The 18386-nt window shown below is 38.7% G+C and overlaps 1 protein-coding gene across 2 annotated transcripts in view; it reads right to left on the bottom strand.

The window, feature by feature from the left end:
- The window catches only part of LOC119776871 (spermatid perinuclear RNA-binding protein-like), a 98090-nt gene extending 81550 nt beyond the window's left edge, over positions 1 to 16540 (bottom strand). For both annotated transcript variants that reach the window (XM_038275498.1, XM_038275499.1), the window contains exon 1: positions 16280 to 16540. The gene's annotated coding sequence lies outside the window, so the exon portion shown is untranslated. The remainder of the gene's footprint in view (positions 1 to 16279) is intronic.
- Positions 16541 to 18386: the final 1846 nt, after the last annotated feature.

The raw sequence follows: 18386 nt of genomic DNA, 5'->3' as shown, positions 1-18386 counted from the left end.
CCAGATCAGCTTCTGTTATTGGTTGATGAGGTGCGTCGAGCAGCAAAAGTTAAATTTTTTCAACTCTAGTAGCTGCTGCCTTTACAGTGCGTCAGATGCTCAGAATCTCATGACGAGCTGCTTCAGCTGCTCAAAACATGCTGCAGGACCTTTCGCTGCGCCTTAATGTGCATCAACCATTGACTATGCATGTAAACTAGCTGCTTCTGCTGCCTCTGCTGCTTTAGGCGTGAACGTAGCATTAGAGCTTTCTAGCAGTGATTTTTATAATGTCCTTATGATTTTGATATCAGCCTATTCAGGAACTTTCTAGTTATAGAGAAAAGTAAAGTGTCGTATTAGAAATAAGCAAGAATTTGTGCAAATCTGCTAAATAATAAAAGAGTAATCCCTCTCTTATTGTCACTTAGGCTACCTTTACGCTGCAGGCCTTAATGCTCAATTCCGATTTTTCTGTGAAAACTTGAGTGTCCCACACGCTCAGTAGAGGATGCAATTATGTCACGAGTAGCGAGTGTATTGTGTTTACGGAAGTAAACATGGATGGTAGTGCTGTAGCACAGGTTTAATTTCTTTCCAACCTCAGCCAGTGCAGTAACAATACAATCTTTTAGAGAGGGTTAAGAATAAAGACTGCTCTCAGCATTATCGCCCGCCATGGTTGTTGGTTTTCTTACTGGTTCTGTGTAGCAAGACGCAGAATAGTGAGTATTATTGTTGAGTATTATTGGCAGACAGGTTGGATAAATGCAACCTGGCCATTCAGACACAGGTCACATTTAAAAAAGATCAGAAACGTATCGGATTCAGGACCACATAGCCTAGTGGACTGGGTCACTTTGAAAAAAAAATGTATCTGTGTTGTTCAGACTGTCATGAAAAGATCAGATAGAGGTCGCATATGATAAGAAAAAACAACAGATTAGGGTGAGCACAGCCTTAAACCGGGCATACACTGAGAATTTTTTTAATCGTTTTAATCGTTGCACGCAGCTACAGCTCACACTGTGCAACGACAAAGCAGGGTTCTGTTGTAGTGTGAGTTCACAGCTCACGATGCATGTTCTCACACTTAGTGATCCAACGCTCTGATGCAATCTACCTGCTGACACTGTACGTCTAAAAACCACGTCGGACTCAGCTCCACAGTGAGATGGCGCTACTCTGTCTCGTCTATTTGGAAGCCAAACGAGTAGAAGAGGAATATGAAGCTCACTTGAGTGTGTGCTGCCTTGCCAATTCGTGTAATTATGTGTGCTAAAAGCCGTAAAAAGAAGGGCTGCATACTAGGGTTAGGGATTCATGGCGCACGATCAAGCTGATAGTCAGCCATATCGAAGAATTATCACACGACTGGAAAGTTGGCCAAAATAGGGCAAAAAATATATAGAACGCACGTCGTGTAAGCCCGGCTTTAGAGACTGAAAATAAAATAAAACTCAGGACTACAGGGCAGAGGTTAACTAAACAAGTCCACACTAAGGCATTAACGAGTTGTGATTTTTTTCCAAGTCGACTATTTGACTATAAAAGTCGAGGTGATTCAACATTCTATGACGTCATCGTATTAAGTTGGGGGGGTGGGGTGCAGCCGAAAATTACTTAGAATATATTTTTCTGCAGCGACCGTCCTGTCATATCACGTAGGTCTAATCCAGACTTTATTGCTGACTGTACTGTGTGCTACTCTACTAAAGCCATAGAAAAAGTTAAATAAAAAAACAGTTTTGCAATAAAGAAGAATCACTCTGTGAGTTTGTGAACCATACATCAAAGAAATTCCTCCTTCAGCTTCATGTCGAGTTTCTGCTTCACACCATCTCCTCCATGTGTTTTCAAAGGCTTTTCCAGAAAAAACCTCTGCTACCTGTTTAATGAAAGTGGTTCCTCCCTGCTGATAGCCCAAACACGCTCCTTTAGAGCGTGACACTCTTAAAACGCTGTGTAAGGAGGTGAATTAAAGGGACTGCAGAACCACCAGACGTGATCCACAGCAGCTGGAGGCCCCTATGGTGCCGCTCTAATAAAAAATTATACCTTACTAAAAGTAAACGTCAGAGATATAAATTATGACTAAACTAAGTATTTGGTAAAAAGGCTGCTGAATTAATGAATGACTGATCCGCTTACTACTCATCATCCCAACGTCCGATTTCATATTTTAAAAATGATGTGAGGTTACGCAACATATAGCGTTATATGTAAAGAATGAGATAAAATAAATATAAAAAACTAAGTAATTACAAAATCTCTTCAGGTGGAAGAGACACCTTTCAAAATATCTTTATTATAATTTTTATTATAAAACGTGTAAAATCAAGGATTATGGTTAGTTACATAGTTCACAATAGGGCAAGAAAGTATTTTCACTTGACCTCCAAATGACAGCAGGATCAACAGATAGAAATAAGATTAAAACAATGAAGCTGAAATACAAAAAATAAATCTTACCGTTATATCAGCTTCAGGTTCATCTCTGGTGTATTTGTTTAAAACAAGCTTGTAATTTATTGAGTTAAGTAACTTTATTAGCATGGAGGAAATTTTGATTTCAGAAGTGGCGGGACGCAAGTATTTTTTAATATAACTAATATATTTAATATTTTAAGTAGATCTTCTGTGTTTTTCTCCTCCTCTTTCTCTTGCATCTCTGCTATCCGTCTCCTGACTAAATGTATGGATGCATGACATGAACAATTGGGGTGCAAAATTCCATTTAGATTAAAATGTCATAGTTTTACAATTAAAATGAGCTTAGATATATAAAATCACATTCATAATCATCATTTTTGATAATAATATTTAACAATACATTTGATTTATTTTAGTTTTTAATAAAACAAATATACTTTACAAGGATATTGAGAGCTTCATAGTGCAGTGGAGGATCTTTAAGTGGATCTGCTGCTTTATGGAGCCATTGAAGGTGTTTTTAGCAGGGGTTTTAAACAGTTCTTTGTATGGAACTCACACTTTGCATTTTAAAGCAGACTTTTATGTCTCTCTTTCTTTTTTCAGACACCCTGGCTGCGAGTCTAATAACCAAACACATGCACATGAGACATTTCAAAGATTCGTGTAAATTAATACACCCGATATTATATGTCGTGCTGTGTGTGTGTGTGTGGAGCTTGTCCTGTGCATGTATGAATCACATATATTTGTGAAAATTGAGACTGATTTAGCTCCATAATATTACAACCTCTAGATTACGTGACCCAAGACTAGAATAGATGCCTAATTTACAGTAACAGACTCTCTCACCAACTGTTGTCTTTTGAAGACCCAAGTTTTTCTACAAGCCCCTTTACAGACCTCAGACTCAGGGAAGCGGGTTTCAGCTTGAGCTGCGGTTTTCTGCTTGGTCCTAATGCTCGACGATTGTCGATATACTGTAGCACAACATTGTTTTGGGCAGTAAAAAGTGTAGGGGACAAAAACGGACCTTTAAAAAAGTGAAGGGCCCCTGCCCGTTCCTCATAGGTAACGTGGCAAGATTTTTTTTTTATTCTAGAGTAAACAGTACAATCAGATAAAACTACTCCAGAAATTTCTAAATGAAAACAAATATTCAAGTTAACCATAGATTCTGCCTATTTCTGAACCTACAGGTTTAAAATGTTCTGGGTCGAGGGAGCAGATGGGCCAGCACTTTGAGGATTTAATGTAGAACTAACATGTCAGGGAGAGGAGCTGTAATCAAAATATCAGATATGTACTTGATCCTCATGTAGCAGAGTGATGCTTTGTCCTCGTCACCTTAAACTGCAGCCCGTCCTGAGGCGACCCGGGACCTCAGGCTCTGGTAGCAGTTTATATTTACATTCATCAGGCTCAGAGGAGTCATCTGCTCAGTGAACATACCGGGCCCAGGGCTGATACTCAGTGAAAAGATAAGTGATTATCCAGGTAGGCAAATATGAAAAATGCAAATAGAAAGAAAACCTTACTGGCCAGCGAATCGTCCCCCCAGCAGAATAATGATCATCTGCAGAACCTCTTAGGAGAGGAACATGTCTTCTGCATGTAAAGCTGTCATCTCTGAGGCTGTGAAACCCTCAGATTTCATCTCATTTGATCCTCAAGCTGAAACTGTCGGAATTTGAGATCCAAGGCCAAGCCATGGTTATTTACAATAATATCCCTTTGACATGCTTTCTGATGCTTGGTATTGATTGAAAACATTCATCCCTGAAGTTTCCTCTAGAATCTGATTTAAACAACAACCTAAAGCCCTATCTGGGACAGAGAGCAGCACAGAGTGATTCATGGAGACCTGAGTAGAAATAAAAGCATTCAGTTTGGATTGTCATACCACATACTGTACTAGGGCTGGGCGATATGAAGAAAATCTAATATCGCAGTATATTTGGACGGTATGTTTAAATTACCTTCAAAAACAATAGAATGCATAAAATTGCACTGATATAGTCATTCAAACTTTTAGTTTCAAACTTAAAACATTATTTTAAGCAGCTCAAAGCTTTTCTCATATGATATTGCCACATTATGTCTGTTGTTGCCAGTGTTAGACCTTTAAAAAGATCCCAGCAACCAAACAGGAAACAAAGAAAACTAAATAAAATGCAAAATAAACAAGAGCTCTTTTGTGCATTCTAAGAAAAAATGCTGAATGCAAAAAGAAATTGACTTCTAATTACAAAAATCTAGAGCTACAAAAAATAGAGCATTATCAGAGCGTCTCAAAACTATTTGGATTCTACTTAATGTGCTGGGAATATTAAAGAAGCACAAAAAGTTGTAAAATAGAGAACATTGTCAAGTTTAGAGAACACCTGCAAAACATCTCAACAAGACCACATCACAGGTATTAGAGCATCTAAAAAACAAATTAAGTAATAAATGGTGTCGGATTTCCCTCCATCTGTTCCTTTTTCTATAATATGGGATCGCTTTTTCAGATGACGAGGCCAAAGTAATCTGCTTCACAGCTAATAATAATATTTGAACTTTATTGATCTCACATTGGAGAAATGTATCTCTGTATTTAACTCATCCCCTTGGGGAGCAGTGGGCTGCCACTGTGTGGCACCAGGGAGCAAATGTGGGGTTAAGGACTTTGCTCAGGAACCCAGAGTGGAGGCTTCGTGGATCAAACCAGGAACTGCCAGCCCTCTCAGAAAAAAAGTACAATAGTCTAACCCATTAGGCCAAAACGGATTATTTAACGTTTTAATCGGTTGCGGGGGAGATGCTGACATGCGTGGTTTGCAACATTTATTTTGCAGCGGATTACTTTGTAGTTGGTGGAATGAATTTGTTCCTGTGGAAGACACAAACAGGGGCACGCGCACCCCCCTTTTGGAGACTATAATAAATGGCTGCTAATTACTTTGTTGTATTAAGATTAGCAGCCGGTAGCTGACACCTACAACGCACTGACACCGGCGCAGCCATTAAGACTAATCTCACATCCTCCGCAAACGCCCTGCTCCACACCGCCTGCGTAAAGCAAAGCCTACAGCCTCCACTGTTCCTCCCGTCTTCCTCCGCCCAGCATGCGCTATATTATTACTTAATTCATAGGAGCAAACATGCGGTAATGTACACTTGATTTTATATAACATAATTAAAACTCACCATCTGAATCAATCACGCACATTTCTGCCCAAACATTTTCTTTTCATTGTGGATCTTTGTAATAGAGATAATCATAAAAAATTGGTTTGTCTTCTACTTCCAAACTCAGCATCTCTTCATCCACATCTGTGATAACAAGTTTGTTTTGAAGTTGTCAGATGCGCTCTTTGAAGGACTGGATTTGATTAAACACAGCTGAAGGTGAACTCAAAGAAAAACATTTTTGGTTAATAAAAGCTTGTTTAATGTGCTAGCTCCGAATTGATTCAAAATAATCTAGCCTACTTTTTCAGTGCTATTTAATTTGTGCAGCGTTTTTTTTTTAAAGATAGAATTTAATTTAACTAGGGCCAACAACGTTACCATCCCAGTAGTAGTTATTGCTGCGCCCATTTCCTGATATAAAGTTATTGCATAATATAACCTGTCATTCTTGGTAATGAATATAAAAGTGGTCATGTTTACCTTATTAAGTGGCTGGAATGATTGTTTAAAGGAAAAGTCCAGTCAGGACAGAATAACCAACGGGTCATTATCTATATCTAAAACAAATACGTTCACAGTGATTTAATGAGTTCAATTAGGGTTAATTGTTTTCATTATTAGTAGAATAAAAAAAACAATATTTTTCACTGAGTCTGGGAGTGGCATAGTAACACCTCACTACTGACATCTTCCTGCAGTGACGTCACGGTGCAGTAAGCCGAGCACCATTCTCCTCGCTTTACAAGCAAAATCAATGGGAACAACGAGACACATCTGCAATCAACAACAATTGCATGTTTGTTGATTGATACTGAAACGGCTGTTCCAAATTCTCCCGAGTGGTGCACGACTTTACACAATTGAATAAAGTGAATGTGATTGAGGGCGGGATTGTTGTGGCGGAAGGTCCGCAAGCAAGTTTGATTGTGGCCGGTCTCTCAGAAGCATCTTGTTAACCAGTTAGCAACTCAGTGCTAGTAGGTTCTCAATGGGAAATTCCATTGGGACCAAGTAGCCCTAAATTGGTGAGGAACGCTATGGACAGAGGAAACATGCATGAGGAGGAGAGTTTAGTGTCGGAGGTCATGGATGAGTCTCCTCCGTCATACATTTTTTATTTAGAGGAGGAAAGCTGGGATGAAGATGTTGTGGAAGAGGACGCCAGGGCGGCAGAAGCTTGGTTTGGTGTAGAAGGCTTAAAGCCGTACATGTTTGAGCCCTTGCCTCGCAATGCTGCCAGTTCTGTGAGCTCTACGCCTGCCAAGGACACAGACGTCCATCCCCGTGAACACTGGGACGGAACTCAATGGGAAGGGAAATGATTGTTATTTCCACCGTCGCGTATATTAGCTGCAACATATGAATCAAGATGCTATGACCGAAATAATTTGATTGACAGATGACCGTTGATATATAATTGGCCGAATTTAGGTGTACAAGCTGACGTATAACTAACTGGCCTGCATAAGACATAAGACAGCGAGAAATCCCCACCCCCCACACACACACACAGATTTTAAGATAGGTTTTTCTTTAAAAACAAAATTCTCTAAATTTAAAGATAAAGAGTACATTTATATACATGTTTCAGCCATGATTATTTGACAGTTAAATATGACTTCCCTACGACATTAAACTCCATATCAAAGAGGTTTCTTGAATTTCCATCTTTCATTTCCAGAATATTGTGAAATATAGAAATATCCTGTCCAGGGGTGATGCTGTGAAAACTAGTCCCAGCACTTGTTGCTATAAGGCTGGACTATTGTAATTCTCTACGATCAGAAAGTCCACAAATTGTAGCCAAGACTTAAACTGATCCAAAATGCTGCAGCCAGAGTTCTGATAAAAATTTAAATCAGTGTAAGATTAGACAAAGCCAGAAGTGAGTAACCTAGTAACACAGCGGTCCCCAACCTTTTTTGCACCACGGACTGCTATATGTCAGACCGGCCGGGGGTGGTGGGGGTGGGTGGTGGGGGGATACGATCAAGTATCAAGTTAAATGATATGACTGGCATAAAATCAAATACAAGCAGCATAAAAATAAAACAACAAGTCGGTCCCATGTAGGTGTAATCGGAGAAAATGACAAACGAAGTGTGCTCCTGATGTCCAGTCTGCTCTGTAGCTTTGTTTTGGTCACTGTAACCGCAAAAAATCCCGCTTCACAAAGATAGGATGTTATAGAGAGGACGAGTCTTGATGCACCGACTGATGTAATTGGGAGAGAATGCCGCAATTTTTTATATTTTTCAAAATAAAACATCCCTCAGACTGTGATTGTCCATAAATTATATATATATATATATATATATATATATATATATACACTTTTTTCTGTGCGGCCTGGTACCAAATGACCCACGGACTGGTACCGGTCCGCGTCCCGGTGGTTGGGGACCGCTGTAGTAACAGATTCACAAGTATGAATATTCCGTTTTCTACGTGTGTGTCCTAATTGACGCAGACATCATGTCTGATAACAATAATAGCACTAATATTCTACTACTCAAAGATGACAAATTCAGCTTCATTCAATGAAAGCCTTCTGCTGTTCTCTTGTTTTTTTTTTACAAGGGTGCTCAGAGAGCAATGCACCTGAATAAACCATTAGATAAAATTGCAATTACAGCCAATTTATTTTCATTCACTTTAACTTCACAACAGTGCAAGGCAACTGTTTTTTTAACTTAAAGCTACAGTGTGTAATAATTACAAGCATATAAAGTCAGAAATTTAATATATTATACATAACTATGTTATTTATCATCACCTATGAGCTCAGCCTTTTAACCATAATATTTGCGTTGCCTTAGAATTCGTTATTTTATTATATATATATTATATTGTATTTGAGTCAATGAGTCAATGCAATCAACTGGTTTTCCTTAGATAGAAAACTTTGTATCAATTTGACTGTATGATCTGGTTGAACTGTAAAGTGCCTTGAGATGACATGTGTTGTGAATTTGGCGCTATATAAATAAACTGAATTGAATTGAAATTATTTATAATTACATAGGAGCGGGTCTCGCAGCCATGGAGGCTGACATCTTTGCGCTACGGCAGCGCAGAGGCAACAAACTAGCGATTGCGAGATCTCCCATTACGCTCGAAAATAAATACGGCAAGTTGAGAGAGATGAACTGAGACGGTACTGAACAGTAGATGGCAGTATTATGCCTGAGAAGCGTTTAGTCTGCCTGAAACCAAAGAAGAAGAAGAAGCAGGTATACTGCGCCTCAGTAACAAGAAAGGTGAACAAGGCGGCAGGCGTGAGTGACTTTGCAAACTGTTTGGCACTGTGTGGCCAAACATCAGACGAATGGAGGATCATGCCTACTCTGTATCACAACGAAAAGCGGCGGACACCAAACCCCCGTCATCTAAGAAGCGGAAACACGACGAGAATAAACGCAAGGGTGACAAGAAACGGCAAAAAACACGGATCAACATTGGCACGGCATTTACACGATGGAAGTCACTGATGGAGGAAAAAGGTTTTCAAAGTGACGCTCCAGTTGCCAGTTTTCTCTTGGACAGGTAATTAATCCTACACACACAATTGTCTAATATCACTGCAGTTTTTGGAGCACAGGATGCTCAGACCTGTCTAAAACAATAACATGCTACGTGATGATGCTGTTACTCTCCAGTATACTTATTCAGCAACGTCCCTGACGTTTCACAGGTAATGATTCAGTAGTTTTCTGTAAAATAATTTTCTGGACAACCACGGTTACTTCTCTCTGGCTCCTTTGGAGATCTTCAAGCCTTTCCTCCTCTGCTATACTCACCCCGCTGGCACCCCTCCCTCGCCTGGCCCTAGCTGCACGCCCACCCCGGCCTCTCTGCCCTCTCCCTCTTCCTCTCCCTCTTCCTCGCCCTCTTCCTCTCCCTCTTCCTCGCCCTCTTCCTCTCCCTCTTCCTCGCCCTCTTCCTCTCCCTCTTCCTCTCCCTCTTCCTCGCCCTCTCCCTCTTCCTCGCCCTCTCCCTCTTCCTCGCCCTCTTCCTCTCCCTCTTCCTCGCCTTGTAACCCCCGTGCCACAAACAAGACTTGGACTCTGTAAACGGGGAATATATATTCTTCCAGCGAACACAATCTCGCTGTTAAACTAATGACTACAATTACTTCGTCTGTTTATATCACCATGCAAAGCAGCTCCCCAAAACGTCACAACGACGTAGAAAAAATAACGGGTATATTTATTATCTAAAGTCTACATGAAATCTATACCCTACACAGACTAATGAAATACTATCTGTAAAATTATCTATGTAAACAAACCTCATCACTTGAGAAGGTAGGTGATTCCGACGTCGTGGAAGACATTTTGTCCCGTAAAGCTCGCCGTACTGTTGGGGGGGAGAAGCGGTGGGGGGGAGACGTTCATGTTGCTGCAGTCTGCAGTCTGGACGTTAGATGTCGCTGAAAATTACACACTGTAGCTTTAACATTTAGATTAAAAGACCTTTAAGTAAAATCTGTAGTTTTGTCCATCCTTTAGAAAAACACAATCAAATTGTTCATCCCTTCAAATCAATAAAGTCTCTGCACAAAAGTATTATTTTATAGGATAATATATAACATAAAAAGAGATACAGAGAGACATACAACCATGCAAAGGCCAATTAACCTAACAGGTTATGCTTTTTGACAGTGGGAAGAAGCCGGATTACCCGGAGAGAACCCATAATGTAGAGGAAGACCGTGCAAAAATCAGAAAGACCCTGCACTGGGAGTGAACCCAGAATCTTCTTGCTACAAGGCAACAGTGCTAGAAATTGCACCATTGTGCAGCCCACAGCGCAGAAGGTGAACAGCAGTTAATACAAGTCTGCAAGGGTCAAGAGGGGAAAAAAACAAACAAAAAAAGAGCAAAAAGAGAACAAAATTGGGTCGCCAACCATCCTTGCAACCATCCAACAAGAAACCAGCATAGAGGAACTGCAGAAGTGAAGTATATATGGGGAACAGAACAAAGAATGGGCTTATGAGCTGACATGGAGCAGGTGTGGATAAAATTAACTGGAACAGAGCCAAGAGGAATGGAAACTGGCAAGACGGGGCGACACAGAGTAACACACAAAAACACAACACTATCAGAAGATAACGAAAAAGAAACTTATTTAGGAATTTGATGTTTTTTTCTCTTCTGTAATGCTATTGCAGCCCTACAATTATCAAACTGCCTTTGGGAGATTTTGAAATAACCAAGAACTTGTTTAAATTCCATGGTCTCTTTTTGCATAGCAATTTCCTGAATTTGCAACTTCTTGTTAAGTTGTGTGATTTCAGTCGTTAAGTCACTGTTGTCTGATTTTAATGACGTAACGCACTGGCTGTAGGTTTTGGCCCTATCAGAAACATTTCTAAATTCCAGTTCTTTCTGTTTAAATTTTTCATGCATTTGTTTTAAAGTCTTTTCTTTATTTGTGAGTCTTCGTCTCAACCCTAAAACTTCTTCATTTAACCTCGTATTTTTTTCACGCAGTGATTTTGTTTGAGCCAAAGACTCATTTAAGTCTCTCTGTGCGTCTTTCAGAGAAGTTAGAGTATTTTGAAGCCTTTTGGTCTCTGCTTTCAAGGCATTTTCCTGAACTTGAAAAGCTGTTTGTAACTCAGACAGCTTGTGGTTAAGATTCTTGATTTCTTTCTTTAAGTCAATGTTCTCTGATGTTAACATTGTAATGCGCTCACCATTCCTCTTGACCATTTCTGTAGCTTTCTTTAAATCCACATGTTTCAGTTTAAGTTGTTTATCTCTTTGTGTTAAAATATTTTCGTTCTCTTCGAGTTTTCTTCTCAACTCTAAAACTTCTTCATCCAAGCTCTTGTTTTCTTGAAGCAGTAATTGTGTTTGTTCCCTAGACTCATCAACCTCTTTTTCTGCGTCTTTGAGAGACGTTAGAATATTTTGAAGCTTCTGGGTCTCTGCTTTACTGGCATTTTCCAGAATTAGCATAGCTTTGTTCTTCTTAGAGAGCTTGTGGTTAAGATTTTTGATTTCAGTCTTTAAACCAGTGTTCTCCTTCGCTTTCATACTGACCTGCTCGATAGCATTTTTAAAATCCTGGTCTTTGAGCTTAAGTTTTTCTTTTAGCTTCAAAACTTGTTCACGCAGGTGCACCTTTTCTTTTTCCAGTAATTTTATTTTAGCCTGAAATTGATCCGAATCATTTTTTAAGAATTCACGAGAAATGGGTTTATTTTGATCCGTTACCTGAATTCCCATAGCCTCCTTGTGTTTATAATCCGCCAAAAGTTTTTTTAAAACTATTACTTCCTGATCTTTTTGGACTAGCTTACTTAAGTAAGAGTCAGCGTTATTATTTGATTGTTGGAGTTTTATCATTAAATCTTGAATTATTTCAGCCGGGTTTTTGATTTGGTTATTAAGTTGTACTTGCGTTATACATTGTTTCCACCTAAGTCTGGGAACAGGTTCGTTTTTTTCCTCCGTATCGGTATCGGTTTCGGTATCGGTATCGGTTTCGGTATCGGTATAGGTATCAGTATTGGTATAGGTATCAGTATTGGTATCTTCATTTTTATCAGGAAAAAACGTTTCTAAATCCATTTTAATTACGTCTGGTAAATATTTTACCTACCTGAAGAATTGGTCACTGTGAACTACTCCTCAGCAGTAAACTATTTTTTCAGACTAGGTAGGATTCTCGTAGACCTGTGGAGACTGCTTCTTGTAGCAAAATAACTGCCTGTTTATAGACAGCAAGTGAGGTCAGAATATGATGTCACAGGGGGTGTGGTCACATGGAATTGTGTGGGCGTGGTCTCTTCAAACGACCACGTCCACACAATTCCATGTGAGTGATGTCACTGTGCTGCATGTGATAACACCCACTGTGAAATCATATTGTGACCTCACTTCCTGTCTATAAACAGTTTTTAAGATTTCAGCATTTTTTGAGAAAGACTAGCCGAGGAGTAGTTCACAGTGAAGAACTTTATTATAGCCAGGCTTATATATATGTATATATATATATATATATATATATATATATATATATATATGTATATGTATGTATATATACAGTATATATATATACATATATATGTATATATATATATACGTATATATATATACATGTATATATATATATATATATATATATATATATATATACATGTATATATATATATATATATATATATATATATATATATATATATATATATATATATATATATATACATATATGTATATGTATATATATATATATATATACGTATGTATATATATATATATATATATATATATATATATACATATATGTATATGTATATATATATATATATATACGTATGTATATATATATATATATATATATATATATATATACATATATATATATATATATATATATATATATAAGCCTGGCTATAATAAAGTTCTCTTCCTCTTCCTTGCCTTGTAACCCCCGTGCCACCAAAATGACTTGGACTCTGTAAACGGGGAATATGTATTCTTCCAGCGAACACAATCTCGCTGTTAAACTAATGACTACAATGGGCTCTATGCACAGCTCCACTACTTCCTGAATTTAAGGCAGCTCCTTTGTTTCCTGTCTTTCATTACTGGACGAACTGATTAATCCAGGTGTGTCTGGCCAGTTACTTAGGTCATACACACCTGGATTAATCAGTGCATCCAATCATGAAAGACAGGAAACAAAGGAGCTGCCTTAAATTCAGGAAGTAGTGGAGCTGTGCATAGAGTCTATTACTTCGTCTGTTTATATCACCATGCAAAGCAGCTCACCAAAACGTCACAACGATGTAGAAAAAATAACGGGTATATTTATTATCTAAAGTCTACATGAAATCTATACCCTACACAGACTAATAAAATACTATCTGTAAAATTATCTATGTAAACAAACCTCATCACTTGAGAAGGTAGGTGATGTGGACGTCGTGGAAGACATTTTGTCCCGTAACGCTCGCCGTACTGTTGGGGGGGGAGAAGCGGTGGGGGGGAGATGTTCATGTTGCTGCGGTCTGCAGTCTGACCGCTAGATGTCGCTGAAAATTACACACTGTAGCTTTAATTTAGTCTCAGTTTTATCTTTTTTTTCCCCTCCAGCTGCTGCAGAGATCTGACTGTCAGAAACATGTCAGAGTTATTTCCCAGGAGGACAGGAGGATCTTCAGCAGTTTCCTCATCATTCATAAACAGCTGGACTGGAAAACTGCTCTAAAAATACCCAAGCTCTTCCAAGCTTCTAATTAGACACATGTTTTATGTTCCATAAAAACATATATTTTTTTAGAATGCAATGTTGGTTGAATGAAAAGCATTTAAAGGAAAAGTCAGGTCAGCATGGAATAATCAGTGGATAATTATCTATACCTAAAACCAATGCATTCTTTGTGATTTAATGAATTTAGAATTAATCAGTAAAAAAATAAAAACAAATAATTTTCGCAGCGAACACCGAGTCCGGTGCCATTATTGCCCAAACATAACAACACCTCACTCCTGACATCTTCCGTCGAGTGCGGTAAGCCTAGCGCTATTGTCCTCGCTTTACAAGCAAAATCAATGGGAGCTACTAGACACATCTGCAATCAACAACAACATTGAAGATTTCCAGAGGACTTCACCATTGAAATTCACCAGAGCTATAGTTAAACTGACAATGCCCACGTGCATGGCAGTTGGATGTTGTAATACATCGGGTAAAAGTGAAATAAAGAGTTATTTCAACTTTCCGATTCATGATCCTCCAAGAACGGGTTTGTCGTTGGATTGCCAACCTGAAGAGGGAGGATTTGCCATCGAACTTCTGGCCAGAGAAAAAACACGTAATATGCAGCCAAAATTTGGAAGAAGAATGTTTTCAAGATGACTTGTATTATATCGTGTTGTGACAAACACCAGATACAGCACCGGGACTTGCTCAACAGCCGATACCGCACCGTGACGTCACAAACCAGTGGGTGGCAGTAGTGGTCTTTGACAAACATGGTTGCCTCCAGTAAAGCACATTCAAATGAAAATTACTGTTATTTAAAAATTTAAATTTATTGAACAATATGTAATCATTTCATATTTTAAGTACTTTCAGAAGTTTGAATTATGAATATAGACTTTTCCTTTAAAGGGGTCATAGAATGCAAAACCGAGTTTACATTGTCATAGATGAATAACGATAGTTCAGTGGGTGAAATGGACGTACAGAGAAGTTCAGACCCCATCAACACCTCCTTTCTCTGCAAATCTCACAATTCTAAACTTCCACCATAAAACAAACAAATTTAAATGAATCCCCAAATTGACGTCAATTCATGGATGTTGCCTTATTTGGTTCATGCATGTACATTTGTCATGCACCGGGAGGAGGGGCTGCTGGGAAGCTGACTGGATTGGACCAGGCCCCGTTGGCCAGGCTACTATAACTGGGTCGGGTACGGTTGCTCCATCCCCAGATGACTACCTGCCCCCGTCCGCCGGAGATCCCGGACCAGACCCAGAGCTGACAGCTCGGTTCGAATGCACGGTGTGTTTCGACTACGTGCTGCACTCTATTCGACCAAAATCTTTTTTTTTGAACCCCCCCCTTACCGAAATTTTTTTAGGTAAGAAAAGTAGGACATTTCCGGGGGAAAAAGAGGACGTCTTGTCACCCTACCATATCAACAATTTCATGTTTCAGTGAGTGAGTGCTTGTTGCTATGATGCTTCTTTGCTCAGCAGCTTCGCTCGTTGTAAACCAACCAATCAGAGCTCAGCTCATCTAAATATTCATGAGCATACCATAAAAGGAAGAAAACCTGTCGTTTCATTCTGGGGCTTTAAACCAGGCTTGCATTAAGGCTCATAGAACAGCAAATATGCCATTTTCAGCCCAACCGATGTTACACACCCTATTCAGAGACCTAAAATACCTTATAATCATTTTATGACCCCTTTAAAGTACAGATTAAAAAAAAAATCCCCAGTAGCTGATGTTTAATTGGATTAAATGTCTAACTATGATGCAAAAGTGAGAAAGTCACTGTTTTAGAAAGTCACTGTTTTAGCTGTTGGCTTTAGTGGTATATTAAAGTTAATCCAATCACTTACTGTTGCAATGATTATAAAGAAAAATAGAGAACCTTTTGCCTATTATAATAAGAATATTGACAGACCAATTGTTCAAATTATTTAACTAAATATAGTCAATTTTTTGTCCAAACAAAAAAGAAATAAATGAAACATCGTCTAAAATGTTAAATGATGGCTTTATTTAAATATACTACAGGAATTTAAGGCTTTATTGAAAGCAGGATGGATGATGAAGGATGGAGGCGCTGCTCCATCAATCAGGAGCAGGTGGGCCTCCACTACTGACCGCAACATCCACAAACTATTCAAACTTTATCAAACATAAAGACAACAAGCATCCGCTAAACCCCCTTTCTGAACACAGAGGGATAAATGCTAGGTTCTGGTTTAGCAGGAGCACCGGCCCCCCCACAGTCAGCAGCCCCTCGGGACGTTTCGCTGTCCTCCGCTCGGTTTGCGGCTAAACACACCGTAAAACCTCTTATCACGCACACTTTAAAAGACTCGTAAATTGAACAGAAAAGATAGTCCCCACTGTGAGCCAGCAGAAGGCTGAGTTACCCCAGCAGCGCGGGACATACGGCAGCGGTTCACCCCCCCATGAAGCGGACACTTACCTCTGAGTGTCCGCTCAACTCCGCGATGAGAGAATCCCTTGGTGAAAGCACCTCCACAGTTTATCTCTAACGGTCGTCCAGCCTCCTGTGACAGTAGCGAAGTTTCTATCCCGAGACCGACTTGAGAACCGTGGGTTGAGGTTGGACGGGAACAGCAGCGACAGTGTCCGGTTTGAGAGTGATAGAGAGCGGTAACGGCAGGGATGGAGTCCCCCGGCGGCCAACCTGTTCTGAGAGCCGAGCAGTGCGGAGGGGAGCGAAGGGAGGGGGGCTGCGCATGCGCAGTTCTACAGCAACTGCAATAAATCAAAGATCGTCTAATTTAAGGACGAGTCGCTCAGCCTAGAAAAAGCCTGTGTTTTTTGTTTTTGTTTTTTGTCTGTTTTAGTAAGACAGTTCCCTTTGGTGAAATCTAACACATATTCTGTCAGATTATTTCTTGTTCATTGTCTTCTCCAGAGATTTTTCCACACAAAAAAAAAAATTACTTCAGTAGTTTTTAGTAACATAGGAACATAAAAATCTGGAACAAAACATATCTACATAGTTTATCAAAATAAATAAATAAATAAATAATAAAAATAAATAAAAAACTGAAGTAATTGACATTGAAAAAAACAACCTGGCCCAGTGTTGTTCATAAAATGGGTGACAGGTGTAATTTCTTCCTGTAATAACTTTAATATTTTTCATCCAGGAATTTGCTCAAGTAAGGGCAACTTGGTAAAATTGACCTCTGAAGTACTGAGTACTTGTTGGCTTGTAACGTCTGATTTGTTGCTTAAATTTTTGCCACCAGAGAGATATGACAAATGAATGATGAATAACATGATATGTTTATGATATGATAAAAAAAGACAAATAAATCTGTCTAAGTCTAAGTTAAGTTGCAAATTCTAGTATTTTAAAATATGCTACAATTATAAACAATACAAATAAATGACATGAGAAAAAACTTGCATGGATTACTGTAAACATTTTTCAAACTTTCAAAATAAACTTATACAACCAGTAGGTACAGTTAAGAATATATGTTAGAAAATAATAAAAAAAAAACGTCAAACTAAAATCTATACAGTTTACTGTTATTTCACCGGATCGCCAAATACTTGAAATTACACATGGTGGGTAGAATAACCGGAAAATTTAAATAAAAAGTACAGGAAAGTACCACTACTCCTAAGAGTACATATTTTCCTAAAAGTTACTCAAGTAATTTAACAGAGTAAATGTAACTAATAACAACCCACTTCCAGTTATATGTAAAAAAAAAATAAAAAAATGTATTGAATTTTTTTTATGTTAAAAACACATGGACAGTTCTAAACAAGGGGCCTACAGGGGCCAGTGCCCCATTGGACCAGGTCCTGGCAGAGATGGGAAGTAACGAAGTACAAATACTTCGTTACTGTACTCAAGTAGATTTTTCTGATATTTTTACTTTACTTTACTACTTGTTTTTATGGCGACTTTTTACTTCTACTCCTTACATTTTTACACAAATATCTGTACTTTCTACTCCTTACATTTTAAAGAATTGGCTCGTTACTTTAGTTTTGAATCATTTCAATGGAGTTACCGTTATTATTTTTCACTTCATCAATACCAAATTCGATCTAATTGGATGGGAATCTACGTTGCATTTGACGCACCACTACAAGATGAATCGACAGATTTGGCCGTATTTATTCGCGGCAAATCATTGCAGCTTGGCGGCGGTGGCGTTAGCATAGTAGTATGGACGACGAGATGATTGAAAATGAACACAACGGAGATCTAGTCCTATTGGCAGACATCCATTTAAAATGTAGGCAACAGCATGAAAAAAGTGGTTTCTACTTTTACTTTTATACTTTAAGTAAATTTACAAGCCTGTACTTTGTTACTTTTACTTGAGTAAAGAAGTTTAATCAGTACTTCCACTTTTACCAGAGTATTTTTTAACACAAGTATCTGTACTTTTACTCAAGTACGGAAAGTGAGTACTTTTGCCATCTCTGGGTCCTGGCCCCGACTATGGCCACTGTACTGAAAACACACACAGCAAAATTGTTATTATTAGTGGGTAATTTTACCTTGATCCAAGTGTATTTTCCCCTGATTTCAT

The sequence above is a fragment of the Cyprinodon tularosa genome, unplaced genomic scaffold (assembly GCF_016077235.1).
Source record: "Cyprinodon tularosa strain WSP-4 unplaced genomic scaffold, ASM1607723v1 ctg961, whole genome shotgun sequence".
Classification (NCBI taxonomy): domain Eukaryota; kingdom Metazoa; phylum Chordata; class Actinopteri; order Cyprinodontiformes; family Cyprinodontidae; genus Cyprinodon; species Cyprinodon tularosa.
This window is presented reverse-complemented; position numbering and strand designations above follow the sequence as displayed.